The 16,938-nt window shown below is 44.3% G+C and overlaps 1 protein-coding gene across 1 annotated transcript in view; it reads right to left on the minus strand.

The window, feature by feature from the left end:
• Window positions 1–13,687, minus strand: part of LOC117211891 — a 193,575-nt gene extending 179,888 nt beyond the window's left edge. Inside the window, exons 1-2 of the mRNA XM_033456188.1 lie at window positions 13,488–13,687; window positions 12,540–12,660 (exon numbers count right to left, since the gene is read on the minus strand). The gene's annotated coding sequence lies outside the window, so the exon portion shown is untranslated. The remainder of the gene's footprint in view (window positions 1–12,539; window positions 12,661–13,487) is intronic.
• Window positions 13,688–16,938: the final 3,251 nt, after the last annotated feature.

Below are 16,938 nucleotides of genomic sequence, written 5' to 3' on the forward strand. Positions count from 1 at the left end.
ACTCCCGTAGTCTTCGTAAACTTCTCTGCAACCGCTGAAAATGGTCGATATGGTTGTTAGAGTAAAGGTCGGATAAACAGTTGGATCGGTGAAGCGAGCCGGCAGTTAGGCGATCGAGCGATCCGTTGACGATTTCGTGCACGATCGAAATTCAGAGGGGGCAGGACGCAACGGAGAATCGAGCTGCGCGAGACGAAGCGCGGAGCGCGGAACGTAGAGGACGCGAAACAATGTGGATGGCGGCGGACCGGTTGCGTAGCGATCCTCCTCGTGTATTTCAGACACGTACATAGGAAACGTCGTTCCAGCTACGAGCTTTTTATTCCTTCTTTATCTTTCTTCTCGCGCGTTCCATTGCTCCCACCCTGCATCTTCCACGGGACCATCCGCCTCCTTTGATAATTGTTCAACGACTCTTAATATTCGAGCAACGACTGCAACGTCGATTCTACATCGTGTAGTTACTCTCGCGTCGAAGAACGTGCCGACGAAGCCGATGGTTCGGCCCGTACGACCATGCAAACCATTTCTCCATCGATTCCAACGTAACAAGGTATTACGTATCTCGTCCAATTTTCATTAAACTTGCTATTTCGCAAACGTTATTCGTGTAAGAAACACGAACGAAAAAACTAATGTTCCGCGGACGCTAAGTCGGAGCATCCGTTCGAAGGAAGTCGCGTAACGATGTAAATTGCAAAAGCGAAACCAACAAAGACGAACAAAAGGGATAAGACGAAGGATAACGTCGGAGACCACAAATCGCTATCCACAGTTGGCAACAAAGTAACCAAACCCGTTTCTTCGACTACACCACACGATGAAACTTGAAACGTTTCCACGTTAATTCCATTCTTCTACCTCCAAAGACGTTCTTTTCGTTAAATTTCGACGAACCTTCGATTCCTATATCGTCCGATTTAATTAATATCTAATCGCACTTGACACTATAACTCGCAATTCCAATCACTGACGTACTAATCGGTCGATGCGATATTCGTGCCATTCCACGTTTCGAACGGCTCTCTTAAATCAACGCGGATCGAGGCGATAACGCGCGAATCTCTCTTTCTCCAATTTGCTCTTTGCAAACTGGAAACTATCCGTTTAGACCGAGAAGAGAGACAAGGCGAAAATTCCGAAACGAAGAGAAAGAAATCGCGCTGACGTTGGCGGCGGGTGATCGAGTCGCCGAGCTGTTTCGCGGCGGCTGCGGTTCGAACGATACTGGCCGACGCAAGTTCGCGCCGAAAGAAACGAAGACAACGAAGAAATGGAAGAAGCATCGCGGCGCGGCGTACGGACGAGCAGCGGAGGAGACACACGTGTTCGCGCGTATGTCAGCTGGGGATGTTTGTTCGCGTAGCGCCACGGCGTCGTCGCGACTCGACCAACGTGTCGTGTCGTCCTTCGTTTCTGCCAGCACTCTGCGTCACCTCGTTTTTCGCCAGACAAAATCGAGATGCTCGACGACTCGAGGAATACGTTAAAATACAAACGATGCCGGCGCAAATCGCTTCGAAGATGTTTCTTTCTTCGTTTCGTTAAAACGAACGTTCGAGGAAACAGAATCGTTCTTTCGCGATACGAAACGAATATTGTTGGAGAGTGACTCCGACTCGTCCACCTTCTCGTCGCCATTGCTCCGCCGCTATACCGTTTGCAACTTTACGTTTTTATTTCGCCATTTCGTTTGCTACAGTTTCTTCTGGAAGCAGTCCGGACTTCTTTTGGTCAGATCCGGAATTCTTATTTCCGTTTTCAAAGCCGGCTGGTAGCAGCTGCGCAAAGAAGTCGCCAGTTGCGTTCTTGGAAACGGTTTCTACCGTTTCTAGGCGGGGTGCGCAGCGCTGGCGCAACGTACTCGCGTAAAAGGGCTGGTTACCGCGCGAAATCATCTCGTTTCGAATCCATTCGGTCGCGCTTCGAGGAACCCATGGCGATTGGCATGGATCCGTTCGTCGAGCGATTAACCGTACGACCTGTAAAGATCTCCGAACGAGAATCCGACATCCAGGGACACCGGGACACGTTGGAATTCCTTCTTCCCTCGAAGGAAACGTTCTTGCCGTTGCCTCGTATAGCTCGCGATTCGTCGCGCAATCCGCTTCGTAAATTTTCCTTCCACGATTCGAGTCCCGACCATCGTCTCCTATATCGTCAATCTGTGGCGAAAAGTTTACCAGCTGGTGATAGTTTCGCGACATCGCTCGAGCGTGCGCTTGAAATAAAAATTGCGCTTTGTTACAAATATAGCTTGTTATTCGTCCGGTCCGAAGTGGAAGGTACGTGGCGAGTATGACTGGATATAACGAGGCAACGGGTTAAGATTACTTAAAATACTCGTTGTATCTCGTATTCGCTGCGAATCTGGGCTCGAGGCGAGACGAGCGAGTGGGCCAGTAGATGAAACGCGAAAGAAGGCAAAGTGGTAGGAAGAGCGTCCGGTTGTTGAACCGACCGGTCGGCGAAGCACAGAAGCGCGTGTGCCGAGAGAAAACGCACTCGCCTATCCACCTTCTATAGCCCTCGACCGATCGTAATTAACTCTGTTTTCTCGCGAGACGATCCGACCGATTCAGCATCCGTAATAAACGTTCGACTTCCATAGATTCTCTTTCGATTTTTCACAACTTGGTTGCGTCCACTGCTTTCGAAAACGAGATCGATCCGTGTCTCCGTCTCTAATCGGCGCTAGTTTACGCGCTATTTTCCGTTATCGTTTCTCCTTTGTGCTCAACGAGGATACCTCGTTTCAGTTGCACTTTCGTTTACGAGTTCCGGCGTCGATCCAATTTCCACGATGAATTCGTTGCCGTACAAACGAGTCGAGGAGAAATCTATATAATAACGCGCAACAGACGAAGGGAAGAGAGAAAAAAAAGGAATAGAATTTCCAAAGAGGTCGCCCATTAGCACGGCGACGTGCTCTGGGATCTGTTGCGCGACGGTTTACCAATCAACGATATTCGTTTGTAAATGTTTCATAATTGTATCATAAAAAGCGACGCGCGACAAGCTGTAGACTCGTCGGACAAGTCTGGTAAAAAATATATCATTGTTCGCGCGTTAGTTTCCATCCACGGATCGGCGTTTGCCGTAATTGACCGAATATCGATCGGCTGTTTATGCAATCGTGCTGTCGTTCACGCTGCAACCACGTCAAAGCGAGTCGCAATTTCCTCGAACATCGCTAGAAACATCCAGAAGCGGAGTAAAATCTTCGTACTTTTTCCCACATTACACGGCCGTGTCGTAATGCGTTCTTGCGTATCGTAAATCGCTAATGTAACGTCACTCGTTAGAGATATTAAAGATTTCCAAGAATCGTACCCATTCGTGGCGAATTTCGTTGGAAATCTCGAATCGACCGTTTGAATTCCGAATGCATTTTACGCTTCCCTTCGGCTGACTATCGCGTTCGTTAATAAAGTACAGCGGTCTGAAGGGCAGGCGTTGGGAACGCGAAGAGCATTCGGAAAATTGGCGAAAGTCGGTGAAACGCGTCCGTGCGATCTTGCAACGCTTTCAAAACATCGACTCGAGGAGGTTACGCTCGATGAAATCTACTCGACTATCCATATCGATTTTACTATATACGATAGTTGCAAAACATTACGATCTTCCTACTTCGCGTAATATCGTCGTAAAAATCTTGAACATATATCGAACGATCGTATCGCCATATTTAACAAATTGATAGTTACTCTAGTCGCAAAACTTTCGAATTTTAAATACCAGCTATTCATTCTTTTTCACGTCTGACTTGCAGACAACCTAACTTACGATCCAGACAACCCAAGTCGAAGAACATAATCCGCTAAATTTTAATTAAAAAGACCGCTGAACGGTCCGTAATTAAAGCAAAGGAATACTCGAACTATTTTTCGTCACGGTCGATACAACGATGGAGTTTGGAAGACTTCTTCTCCGGTCGAACTTTACCAAACTACAAGCTTTGAAAAGCAAGTCGGCGAACAAGAAATAAGCGCGAAAGTAAAACGCATATATCGACCATCTCTGAAACGAAGAAACTTTATTTCGAGCACCGCAAACATCGTAGATATCACATCAGATATTTCGAAGCTTGCAGGGAAATAAGCAAACGAAAAGATAAGAAGGCTGAAGGCTTAAACGCGTTTACTTGGAAAGGGAGGTGGACGTGGAAAGAAGATACAGGTTAATGCCACGAATTGCGCGGTGAATCGGTGATCGTGAAAACCGTCAACGAATTATCGTAGAAAAAGAGAAGCTGGAAATCTGGGAGCAAGGTGCATTCACACGCAGACACGTGTTCGCCAGAAGCGCAAGGATCTCACGCCTCGACGATCCAGATGTTTCTTTTTGTTGCTGTTCGACCCTTCGGGGATAGAAACTCGCCAGAATTTCTTCTCTGACGTAACTGCATCACGCGAAAATGGAGAAAGATATTCCAGCTTGCTGTTGAAATCTATAGACTATCCGATATCCATAGACAGAACAGACTATTCAGCTCGAAGATTTTCCTACTAATTCGTCGCAAAAATATTCTTCGTACTCGATAACTTTGAACGATGAAAGGTTGACAGCAACGATAGTCGCGATACAAACGGTATCGATATACTTTGCCAAAAGATCAAAGGACTAAAAACTTGCCTGGGGTACAAAGCGAGCGCAAGGTTGTAACGTTTATGGAAGCACGCTCGTCGTGGGCATTACGCTCGCGAATCTCGTCTTGGTCGAATCCATTCGGAAACAGGTAAGTCGAGAGACCGAACGAAACGAGAAACACCATCGTGCACAGCACCGGCCGCTCTTTCGTTCGCCGTCCGATTCGGTTTCTTTGCCAACGACAGTTGCGATTCGTTTTCTTCTTCTCTTAATAGCATCGAGATTATCTAACGGTTTAAAGCGGTAGGGGAGAAATTTCGGCGAAAATTTACCGTCAGCGTACAGTTGTAAATTTGTACAGTCTGCAAATCGAAGGAATCGAGACGGAGGAAAGCGGAAGGACGATGAAAAAGCGAAAAGGACAGGAAAGACCGGCTCTCGAACAAACGGACACGCCGTGGTATCCGTATATTCAATGAGCGAGGCCCGTTGCGTTGAAAAAGGCAACGCTCTCGTAACTCAGCCCGGCGAGAGCAATATCGAAGATGTACGGAGGCGCAGCGCGACAGCACGCTTTCGTATTTCACGCGAAACAGGTGGATATTGCCGTCGATGTATCACCGGGGCGGTTTGCCCGCAGCCGGCCTACGTTATATCCGCAATTTCGATAGCTCGCTATTTATTTTATCGACGCCCCTCTGCCCACTTGCTCCGCGTTGAAACAGCTTCCAGCATCTACCCACGAATTAGCGTGGTAAAAAGATAGAAAGAGCGCGTGCGCGCCAAACGATCGTATCACGTCCTTTACCTTTTACCTCGAAAAGGCAAGAAGAATATTTCAACGCAACGAGTTATTAAGTTACGCTCGTCCCTTTCACCGATCGTGGTAATTTCACGCAGCGGCAACAGCTCGTAACGGTAACAAAAGGCGCTTCGCGAGGCCCGCGAGATTTAAGACGATCGAGCCTCTCGCGGAAAATTTCACGACTTGGCGTTTACGGGCAAATTACGCGAATGGAATTACTGGCGCACAAACGACGACGACGACGACGAGAGTAAGAGGAGGAAGAAACGAGCGCTTCGAGCGAGAACAAACAATTATTGCGCCCCCGTGCCCGTCGTGGCGCGTTGTCGTCGCTTGCACCGCTTGCACCGCTTGCACCGCTTCCGAGCAGATACGAGAAGGCTAGTGGTCCTCGAGATCGTTGAAAAGCGTCGGCAATTACTCCGGATAGGAAAGGAATCGCTAGAACGATGTAACGCGATAGAGAAATGAAAAACGTGCAAGGTGATTTTTCACCGGCAGACTGGATATTTTTAATTATTTCGATGTTCGTTGACGGAAAAACGGATTTATTATAAGCGTTTAACAAGGGCGCAGCTAGAACACGTCAATCGTAATTGCGCTGATCGTGCGATTGCGTGCAACGAAAATTCGATTTGATTTTTAATTCGAAACGAACTGTTTTACGCGGAAAACCCATCTATCGGATAGCTAGTTTCCAAACGGTAGCGAGAGATAGCCATCTTCGTTCTTAGAAGCAAACGGAACTGCGATCTTCCGCGTTAAGTAAATGTACCGTCGCGGGAAAATCGGTCGAACGATATGCTGGCGTGATGTAAAAAAGAAAAAGAGAAAAGAAGAGGAAACTAAAGGATACCGAAAGGAAGGGTACTTTGCAGCAAGCATCGATAAGGAGCAACCCGACTTCGATTAGGGGTCAACTACCCGTTCCTCCACCTCCTCGCTTTTACGGTCCGTTCCAGTCGCTTTCCGCGAGTAGGTGTCACGCGTATAATTCAACCGTCGCGAGACTGTTAACGGTCGAACAAAGTCGGGTTTACATCGTCGGGCCGTACCTATGAAAGCCACACGCTATTCCCTTTTGTCCGTACGCTCGTTTCTTCGCCTTTTTCTTTTCCGTCTTTCCACCGGTCTCCATCGACTTTATAACAGAATTTTACGAGGTTACGTGACTCTATATAATTCGCACGAAAATACTTTTCCAATTTCCACGAGATCACGAATATACGAATAAATGATTCAAGCTCCTCGTACGCCAGGATATTGGCCCACGCGATCGGACGGCCGTTGGAAAATTTACTCGAAACGCTCGTGCACGGCATACGTGACGTTGTATCTTTTCGATTTTAAGAACGTTCCTTAAGCTTCGCCTCGTTTACGATCGAACGAAATGATTTTTGAGAAGGGCGGATCAAAGTCAACGCGGCATTAAGCAGGCCAGTACTCTCTTCGGAGAAAGACGCGTCGTTTTTCTCGCAGAATTATCGTTCGGAATCGGTGAAAGAAGAACGCAAGGACGAACGAAAGGCGAGAGAGAAGAACGTCCGAATCGACGTTCAAGAATTTCAAAGTCGCGTGAAAAATTGATCGGAACGCGAAAAGCTCAGGGACTAAAAGTTTTATAGGGAAAGAAGAGAAAAAAAATTGAGAAAAAACTGGACCGCGCGTTCGCCCGTGTTATCTTGCAACGAGCGCACTCGCGAAAGTGACCGCGTCTGTAGCGATTGCGAAACGAGGTCTCTTTCCAGTGGCCGGTACGTCCAAGAGCGAACACTCGGCGACGCTCAAACAGCTGACCGATCGTTCCGTCCAACTCGATTATTTGTCACGTTTCTAGAATCGGAGAAAGACTCGTGTGAAAAACGGCGCTGCAATGGAGAGAAATGGAAATTTTACCAGCCACTCGCTTATGTTTTTATAGCTTATAACCCGTGATCGTCGTTACTTTTATCGCGAAATTTTCTCTTATCGAATATTTAACAAAAAGAAAAAGAGAAGTTGCAACTTTGAAGAAACTTTCTTACGTTTTTCTTGCGAAAGAAACCAGATAAAATGAAAGTTTTGAACAATTTCGAGCAATTAACGCAATCGTTGAAACACAATTTTCTTGCGCGAAAGACACGGGTATTTTATCCGCAACGAAAGATCGATCGATACGACTTTACTTTTCGGCGACCGAAGGTCCATAATTCCATTTCAATTTTCAAACTATATTTATCGAGGGAAAAGCACACCGCTCGCCAGACCCGAAATTCAATCTCTGGACCCGAAACCAATATCGGTTTTACTCGCATCTTCGCAGCCTACGAAATCCGCGATTCCATTATTATCAACGGCCAATGAATTTGTGAAATTCCAAACGGTCCATATTGGTGGAATCTCGGGTATATGATACTCGACCCTGGCTATTCACCGGTGCGCTCGGCGACGAGCGTCGAGCGAGTCGAAGGTTGGCAGAGAAATCTCGGCTCGGGCTGGCTATTGGGCTTTCGCGGCCGGTCACCGCTTTCGATGCTCTTATTTCGGTATTACCGTTCTGAATTAGCTGGGCGGAGAGCGTGTCGTGACGCGTAACCAACTGCGTTCGTTCTTTTGTATTACTACACACGCAGAAGGACAGGTTGAAACTGTGAAACGCGCGTGTGCGAACGCTTGGACGCGCGATCGACCGAAGAGCAAGAACGTCGCCGCGGCGAAAGAGGTATGCGCCATGCGCGTAAGCGTAAGCAGAATAAACGCGCCGTCGAGAAGAAAGCGAACGGAACGAATGAACGAGAGTAATGGACGTTTCGCGGGGAACACGGATCGACGAGGACTTTCATGGCGCGTTCGAAGCGAAATACCGAGTCGAGCTTGTATCTTGGACGAAAGACGAGTTTCCCTGCAGGTAGCTTTTTCTTATTCCTCTTCTTCCTCTTCTTCCTCTTCTTCCTCTTCTTCCTCTTCTTCTTCTTCTTCCTTCTTTTTTCTCCTTCGGATCGAATGAAATTTATCGCGTAGAATTTGTTCCGTCCGGAACATACATTTCGAAGAACCGAAAACCTCGCGACTCGGAGACGAACGCGCTAGATTAGACGAAGATTGTTTCGATTCATCCGTAATTCGTTCCAGATGCGTAATTCGAGATGCGAACCGGCACGAAACACTCGAGATTACGTCTCATTGTCAGCGCCGTCTGAAATCTCTTCGGGTCCGATTAATCGGAAATTAAACGTTTCCGTCGAACGTTGATCGTTAAGACGCCCTTGATTTTAGATCGTGGCAAAATCGTTCGAACAGAAGTTATCTTGTTCGTTTCTGACGATGCGCAGAGCCGATAATTTATTTTACGATTCCGTACTTATCGCCTCGCGAATATGACGCGATACGCGATCAAGATCTTCTCCTCGGAGTTCGTATTCCAGCATAATATCGAATTATCGAGTTATCGAAAGGAAGAAGAAAAAAGTGGTTATTTCGAAACGACTTTATAAAGATAACGCGCGTTGTATAAAAAGGGGCATTGATCGAAGGTAGTGGCCATATTAGCGATAGTGCTCCGTTCTATAAAGTGCACCAAAAAAAAAAGTTCATTTTTTATTGAAAGTTCGAGGGCCTTCAACGAAATCGATAGAAAGGGGGGAAAAGGGTTTGTTAATTCGGTTAATTGACGGAAAGAGTTCGAACGTTCAATTTAGCGAATGGTTGGAATAGTTGGAATCGATAGCGCCGTAACGGTGGGTTTCGCTGCGGCAAAAATGTGGAAATAGAAATGTACGAGAACTCGGTCGATACCTATCGCGATAACACCTGCGCTACTCGTCACCAGTGGCCCCTTTGACAGATCCTATTCTCGCAAGTTCCAGTCGTGCCATCAATTTCGACACCTATGCATCCCTTGTTCCAATCTGACGGTATTCCACGCGTCGAGAAAAATATTCGAGACGACAGCGACGAATTTTATTATGCGATAGATTCGAATCTCGAGACAAGAATAACGATTTTCTTTCTTCTCGCATTAACACCTATTGCGAAACAACGGTACGAGGTTTTCATATTTTATAAAAATGTTACTCGACTGCGTTTAACGTTGTATTTATTTATAATATCGTATCGTACATCGCACATACGAAGTACTGCCAAGTATTACAAAGGTAAATCGGATGAAATTCAATTGGGAAAATTCGACGATACGAAATACCAAAAGTACGCAACAACATTCGCAATCATACGCAGTTCGTGCGATTTTCCGTACTCCGTAGGAGATTTAGTTTTCCATAAACAGAATCACGTTAAGTACGATGACATCGCGGTTGAAGAACAGTCGTCGTTTTTAACGACGTACGATTCGAAGCCTACGATCTGTATTAGAAATAATACGTCGACTATCAGATGAAAGCAGATCCTATAAAGAGCAACAGACAAAGCGGTAACCTTAACTGCCTTAAAAATTCAACCAGACGACGGAAATCTAGTAACACGAGCGACAAAGCTACTGTGCTTAAAGTTAGCTACGCGTCACATCTCAACTTAATCGCGTGAATTTCTGATTCGCGTACGACAAGTTAGAGTTACAGATTAGAGAGTCATATTCGCGAGGTCAGAGGGAAAGAAGACGGCATGTTGCCTGGCGATGAACGCGTTGAATTTGCAGAGGTTTTATCGCAAAAGCGTACCCCCGTTGCGGAACAACGGATCCGAAAGCAGAGGCTGGCCGTTTCTGACTGTTTCTGCCGACCGTGGGAATCGGCCGACTTTTTGCGTTCGAAGGAAAGTTTGTGCGAAGGAACGGAGGATGAGCCTGGCAAGTGGGTCGCGTTAGCTGGCTTGGAGAAAGGTGGAAGTGAAACGACGATGGAGCCGATCACCGAGCAACTGGCAAGATTCGTCCGATATCGAGCAATAACGTAACGAGCAATAAGCGAGAACATTTTTATACGCACAAACGCGTGCTTAACAGTCGGTATAGATTCGATTTATCATCGCGTTATATATGTCACGAAGAAGACGCGATTAAAATTTAAACGAAAAGGTCGACAAGCTATTCGCTAGAAAATTACAAACAGATTTATCGTCTCGTATCTCCCTTTATATATGTAAATATGCTTCGTGTCGAAACGTTACGGTATAATTAATTGTTTGGTTGGTCGAGTACGTAACTCCCTTCGCACCCAGAGAGGATTTGCATAGTCGAGATTCGAGTGCTCGATCTCCATGTGCATGCATAATTCGGTTGATCGATCTTCGGGAAAACACGCTTCACCTAGATTCGGAAAATTTAAAACCTCGCTACCTCGTTCACGACTCGAATATCGGCGTCGCTGCGCTAACAATCGCTCGTTGTACCTACGCTTTTTTCGTTTCTAACAAAAGTTCTCGGCAAAGTATAGAATGCACGATATAACGAAACGAAGTAAATTCGTCGCAAAGTGAAAATGCAGAAAAACGATAGGGTTGATCGAGCTTATCAACGGAACGGTCGGCTTCGTCGGGAAGCGCGACGCGTACCGAAAACTTGTATACACGTGGCAGAGGAACGCGTTAACAAGACCGCCTCTAATCGCGCAACTCGTCGAGCCGAATATCCTAGCTCTCGTATCTCTCGCGTAATCGCGTTCCGCGCGAGAATAGAACGCTTAATAGAATTTGAATTGCAACACGCAACGCACGGTGTAAAAAAAAATTGCCGCGCTGCGCTGTCGGCGCGCGTTACCGGCTCGGTGCGATCGCTCGCGAAAGGCGATTACGTGCCACGGCATCGATACGAACACGTTGCACACCGGCGAGGATACGCACCCGCTGAAACGAACGCTCGTCCGATCGTCTGCAACAAGCTGTCCCGTTATACGCGTTCGAGCATCTTGCCGGAAAAATCGAAAACTAATGATCGGAGACAACGCGATTGCTTCGAGTATTAAACTCGTCCGGATGTTTCGAAACTTTCGAACGAAAGACGAAGGATGACCCTTGAGGATTTAGCGTGTAGAGACGATTAATCGGGTTCGATAAAACGATACGAAACGAATCAAACGAAGAGAAAGAAAAGAAAAAGATAAAGCTGTCGTTCTAACGGCAAGATTCTCGTATTATCTCGCAGCTAACGCGATTCCAAGTCGACTCAACCGAATTTTTATTCGTCAACGTCTATTCCTAGTTTATCTCTTCCGCGATCTCCGGTTCGTGGAACAGCGAAGCACGAATTACAAGAAGCGCGGTTCTTCGAACCTCTCCGAGGAGAGACGGTCTCGAAACGAAATTCTTCGTCGGGCGAAAAGAAAATTCCAAGTACGTACATCTGTATAAAATGCAGGTGCAACGAGTGCATCGGCAGAAAGGTCGTTTCTTTCGTTTCTTTCGTTTCTTCAACCAGCCTGAAGAAAGAGATTGTTTCCTCCTGCACTCCGCACTATACATTCAACATCTACGAACGCGTGCATGTCAAAAACTTCGCTTGTATCTTTGGACTTTACCGAAATACCTGTTATTTCTCGCAATATCGAAATATTTCTTACTCCGTTACCTATTACAGTTCTAGATATCTACTTGTCATACATAGATATTTGTATATATATAGTATAAAGAGAAATTTATTTCCTTATCAGCATTTTTAAAATACTACTCTATATATTTCGTTATGTTTCTCTCACTTTACTACGCTTTACCTCTAACGCAAATTTCCCCGTTATTCGATATTCTTCGCGCGAAAATTAATCACGATTATTTCACCTCTATAAGTACATCAGCAAACTTGATAGTTGCGCCACATCTAATTCTTAATCCTATTTGACGAAATAAAATTATTTTACGGTCCTCGAGCTATAAAGCGCGAGCCGGAAGAAGCTCGTTAAAATGCTTTTCTTCGAAACGCAGCTGATTCGACCTAAAGATACGTCTCGCGGATCGATCAACTTCTCTATCAACCTTCTCAAAATGCTTCGGTATACTATCGAAACGATACTGACATAAACAGGAAAAAAGTGAAGGCTGATCGAACGACGGAGACGCGATAACTCGAACCGTCTGTCCGACCATTTTGACCACGAATGTATCGAGCGTGGCCGGAACCGATCCCCGATGCTTCGTACGAAAGCGATAAACTGCATTCTTCGTTAAGAAGACGCGAGAGGCGACGCAACATTCCAAGGAGAAGAGACCGGCCACTCACCTCTGGTTGCGGTCTCAGCTTCTGCTTGGACGAACGGCCTCACGGCAGCCAGCATCCTTCGCGCTCGTTCTCTTCTTCGTTATCCGCTCCCACCGCTTTCCCGCTCGTCCTCCCAGCCAAACTGCCAAACAATGTTCCGCTATTACTTTTCAAGTAATTTCAACGAAAGCGATCTTTCTAATTTTCTTAAACTTCCATTTTTTAATTCGCTAGTATATCTCTCTTTGTGAGAGAATAAAAAGATACGGAACACAAGATCGATCGATCGAAGAGGAGGTTCGAGAAAACGTAGGCACGTTTGAATAGCTGAAATTTACATTTAATCGTGTTTCGCTTTCTTCGAATACGATCAAGCATATCTCGTGAAAACCATGCATTTGCCATAAGCATGCATCGACATCGAACGTTGCGACAAATATTTATTACTATAAAATTGCTGTGAAAGACGAAAACATCGCAGTATACGATAGCAAGCAATTATTTTATAAAACGGGAAAACTTATATCGTTTCTACGTATAATCGCTGACCGAATAATGGTTTTCTCGGCACGGTTGAGCGGTAACGACGCGACAAGAATTCGAGAGTACGCCCACCACTGAAATGCCTACCTGCCCGAGAGTCGTTCTTTCTCGAGGTTATGTTATGAGTCACGAGGCCGCGCACGCTTTGCCAAGTATCTCGACATTTTGTCACGCGTTGGTCCCCTTTAATCGCCACACGTTCAACGCGCATCGCGCCTTACGCCTTTCGTTTGTTTTCTAGAAATCGATGAACCGATGCGCGTCGATCGATTCGTTTATTTGTCAATGAAAAAATCAACAAAACGTAGGTGGAATAGATCGAACAAAATAGTTATTCTTTATATATACGCGTATGTACTTTTCAATTTTGATTTCTCCAAACGCCAAGTTGTTAACGTTCAACCTTGTCGCATATGTTACACTCACCGTAATTTAAGCCGCAAAACGTTGGATGAAACCGTACGATAACGCACGTCCAAAGACAATCGACGCAATTCACTCGGTACTTTATTTCACTACACTACACGCGCGCACAAATGCACTCTTTTGGTAACACAAGCACGAACTTGTTAAATCTTGCAACCCGCTTCTTCCAACTCCCATGGACAACGATTATAACTCCGCTTCTATCGAAGAATTTGCCCTTTAGCACGCGTTTTCATCAACGATATCGACTATTTTCAATATCGTTATCACGAATATCATATACATATGATATGATGTATATTCGGATATTTCGAATATAATAATGCAACGTGTAAAATTGACGGAAAATTCAGTTTATACTTTAAACGATCGAAACTAAACCATTTTTAATTGCATAGGAAATTTCGCGATCGGAGAAAATTAAATTCCATATCTGATACCGACTCGGCTCCGCGAGCGATCGAATCACGAAAAGATCCGTTCTACGTTTATCGATCACTCCATCCGTTAAAAAATTTCACCGACAGCGCTCGTAAATCATCGCTGACATCGGACAAAGAGCGACGCCAATGCGAGACAAGGAAATCGCTTTCCACCGTGGCATCGAGTCTGCAATTACAGTGCAATCCTTAAAGTCTCCTTCAGTCCGCGTACAGCCTCATCCACTCTCAAGGAAACCAGTCGATAGTTCCTCTCGCGCAGAATCGTCATCTTCGAAGTAACCACTTTACCAATCATGATGCACGCGAAACAAGCTTCCCAAACTTCGCGCGAATCACTCCAGGCATACAGTACGTAAATCGTTATCGATAATCGATCGTATGTAACGGACAAAATGCGTCCCTAAGGAATTTCCATATGTAACGCTTCGTTTCAATTAACAGAATGCAGTAATTTTTCGGACTGTAAATCCTTCGGGCAACACCATGACGAATTACCAAACGTGCCACTCGGTAAATCCTTTGACAAGAACATAACTTCTCGATAATCTCACTCACGGTGCGCCGCTCACAAACGAATCGTCGTATATGGTCAGCGTGTAGATTCACAAGACGCGATGAAATTGTGTAATCTTTCGGCTGACAAAGACGAAAGATACTTTTCTACGAAGGCAACGTTCGATCATGGAATCGTAAGATCGTGAGAGACGAATCACAGATTCTTCGAATTTCGTAGACGAGTTCGCTGCAGAGTAGCGGACAACTTTCAAAGCTGAAGGAACCGCAATGAACCGCGCACGATCGTCGTGAAAGCGACACGACACTGGATGAGAACAGGCAACAGGTTCGTTGGATTGCTCTGAGGAACGTGACGACGATACGAACAGGAGGGGAGGAGGTTAGGTACTGGCCAGGTAAGCCAGTGCCGCCATTGCTCCTGACGCAGCATCCACCGATTTACAGTGGCGTAAGCCTGCCGATATTCCGTCGGGATGAAAATTCCCTGTTGCCTCTGCGGTTTTACGCGATTTACAACATTTCGCTTGCCCCTTGTCCTTCGTCTTCCCTCTTACAGGTATTTCTTACGGTTCCAATCTGTTAATTAATATATCCTGAAGACGAAGTGCCGCGTCTTAATTACACATATATAAGTCATATGTGTTTTACATGCGACGTAATTCGGAATAAGATCACGTAATTGGAAAAGAAAACCATGGAACGAGGGAATTGTTTTGGCACACTATTTTAAAAAGAATATGTATATAGGTATACGAAGAAGCGTAACTTGAAAGTTAATTAACTATGCCATCTTTTTTGTTCCATTGTCTTTTTTACAGTACGTAACTATTTATTTAAATTTCCAACTTACGTCAAGCCAATGGCGTAAATGCAAAAATATCGGTACTAATAGCGCTTTGCCAGACAATTTCAAAACTACTTCAAGCAACTATTCGAAAGAACGCATAAGCATCAGAGAATCGGTATTCGACGGTGATTGGTAGTTAGATGTTCGACTTATGGTATTCAAAGATTGCGAGGCAACAGCTGACGCTATTAGTTATTTTATTTGATTTGCGGATGCTGTGGGATTTTTTCCCCGACGACTATACGTATTATCGAAGCAGAATTCAGATATTTGTTAAAAAGGTAATAGAGTAGTAGATCATAGAAACAAAGAAATGCATAAAATATACTCTTCAAGCGTTGTATACAAACGTTTTTCTGAATAGAGACTGACACAACTCTAAAAAAGTTTCGTACTACGTACTTACACGGAATACAAACTTACCGCATCCGCCTGAACTGAATAAACATAAGAGCAGAAAATAGTAACGTTTTATTTTAGCAAGCTGATAAAGTACGTTCATTGGGAAATATAACTCTAATTGAACGCAGAAACAAAAATTTTGAATTTCGATTCAATTTACTTTGTACTTGAACGTATGGAATGACTTGAATATTCTATCACAAAAGTTTCATAGAAAGTCAATAACGTGAGTCACACGAAAAGGAAGCGTTTTACTAGAATGCTAATCGTAGACACAGACATCGATCACGAACTATGTCGACGAAATTTTGATTACGCCACTGCAGCAACAGGTTGTCACCAATGAGAACCGCCGTGAATGGGCGCGTTCGTCCATTTGATAGCAACACGATCTGCCACTACGAGGAAACAATACCATCTTTTAAACCTACCGATCTCTCTACGTAAATTCTATTATGAATTAATATGTTACATGTACATAAATGTATACAAAACCAGGTTTTTCAAACCAGTTGTAGAACATGGTTAAATAAAATAAATGCACCGATATAAATATTCGATATTTTAATTAATATATCAATGTGAAAATTAACACGATACGTTACCCGTTTCTTTATTATGCTTTTAATTTATTTTATTAATTTAATTATAACCTAAGCATTCGAGGCAAACAAAGATGATTGCAAATAAAAAGAATATATTGCTTCGGTAGCGATAATCAAAGTGAATATTTAATTCGCTCCTCTTTTTATCACCACATGATTACACAGTTACCAATACTACTGTAAATAATCAAACACGCTACACATAGCGATTAATTTAGCGATGTACAAACAGAAACAGAATCGATTTCAGTATTACTTGGAACTTATTTTACATGTAAATTGTGCAGATACATTTTTTCCCCATTAGTATAAATAGTAACTTATTGATAACTCGATACTTATAATATATAGTAAAATATCATTTATATGAATCTATCAGGGGACAAACAGTTTCCATAATAAATTCTCTGATATCACTGACTTCTCACTGAATTCACCGATTTTAATTACTACTTACAATTTTTTATATTTCATATAATTAGAGTTCACGTTCAAATAAATGAACACTATCCAATATTTCGTTTCAGTAAAGTGTTCGACCAAGTTCTACTATATTCCATGTTATTTGGTACATAATGACAGACCAATGACAAATGACCATTGAGTATGTAAAAATTGTAAAAAAAGATCATCGATAT

The sequence above is a fragment of the Bombus bifarius genome, unplaced genomic scaffold (assembly GCF_011952205.1).
Source record: "Bombus bifarius isolate JDL3187 unplaced genomic scaffold, Bbif_JDL3187 scf7180000008263, whole genome shotgun sequence".
Lineage (NCBI taxonomy): Eukaryota > Metazoa > Arthropoda > Insecta > Hymenoptera > Apidae > Bombus > Bombus bifarius.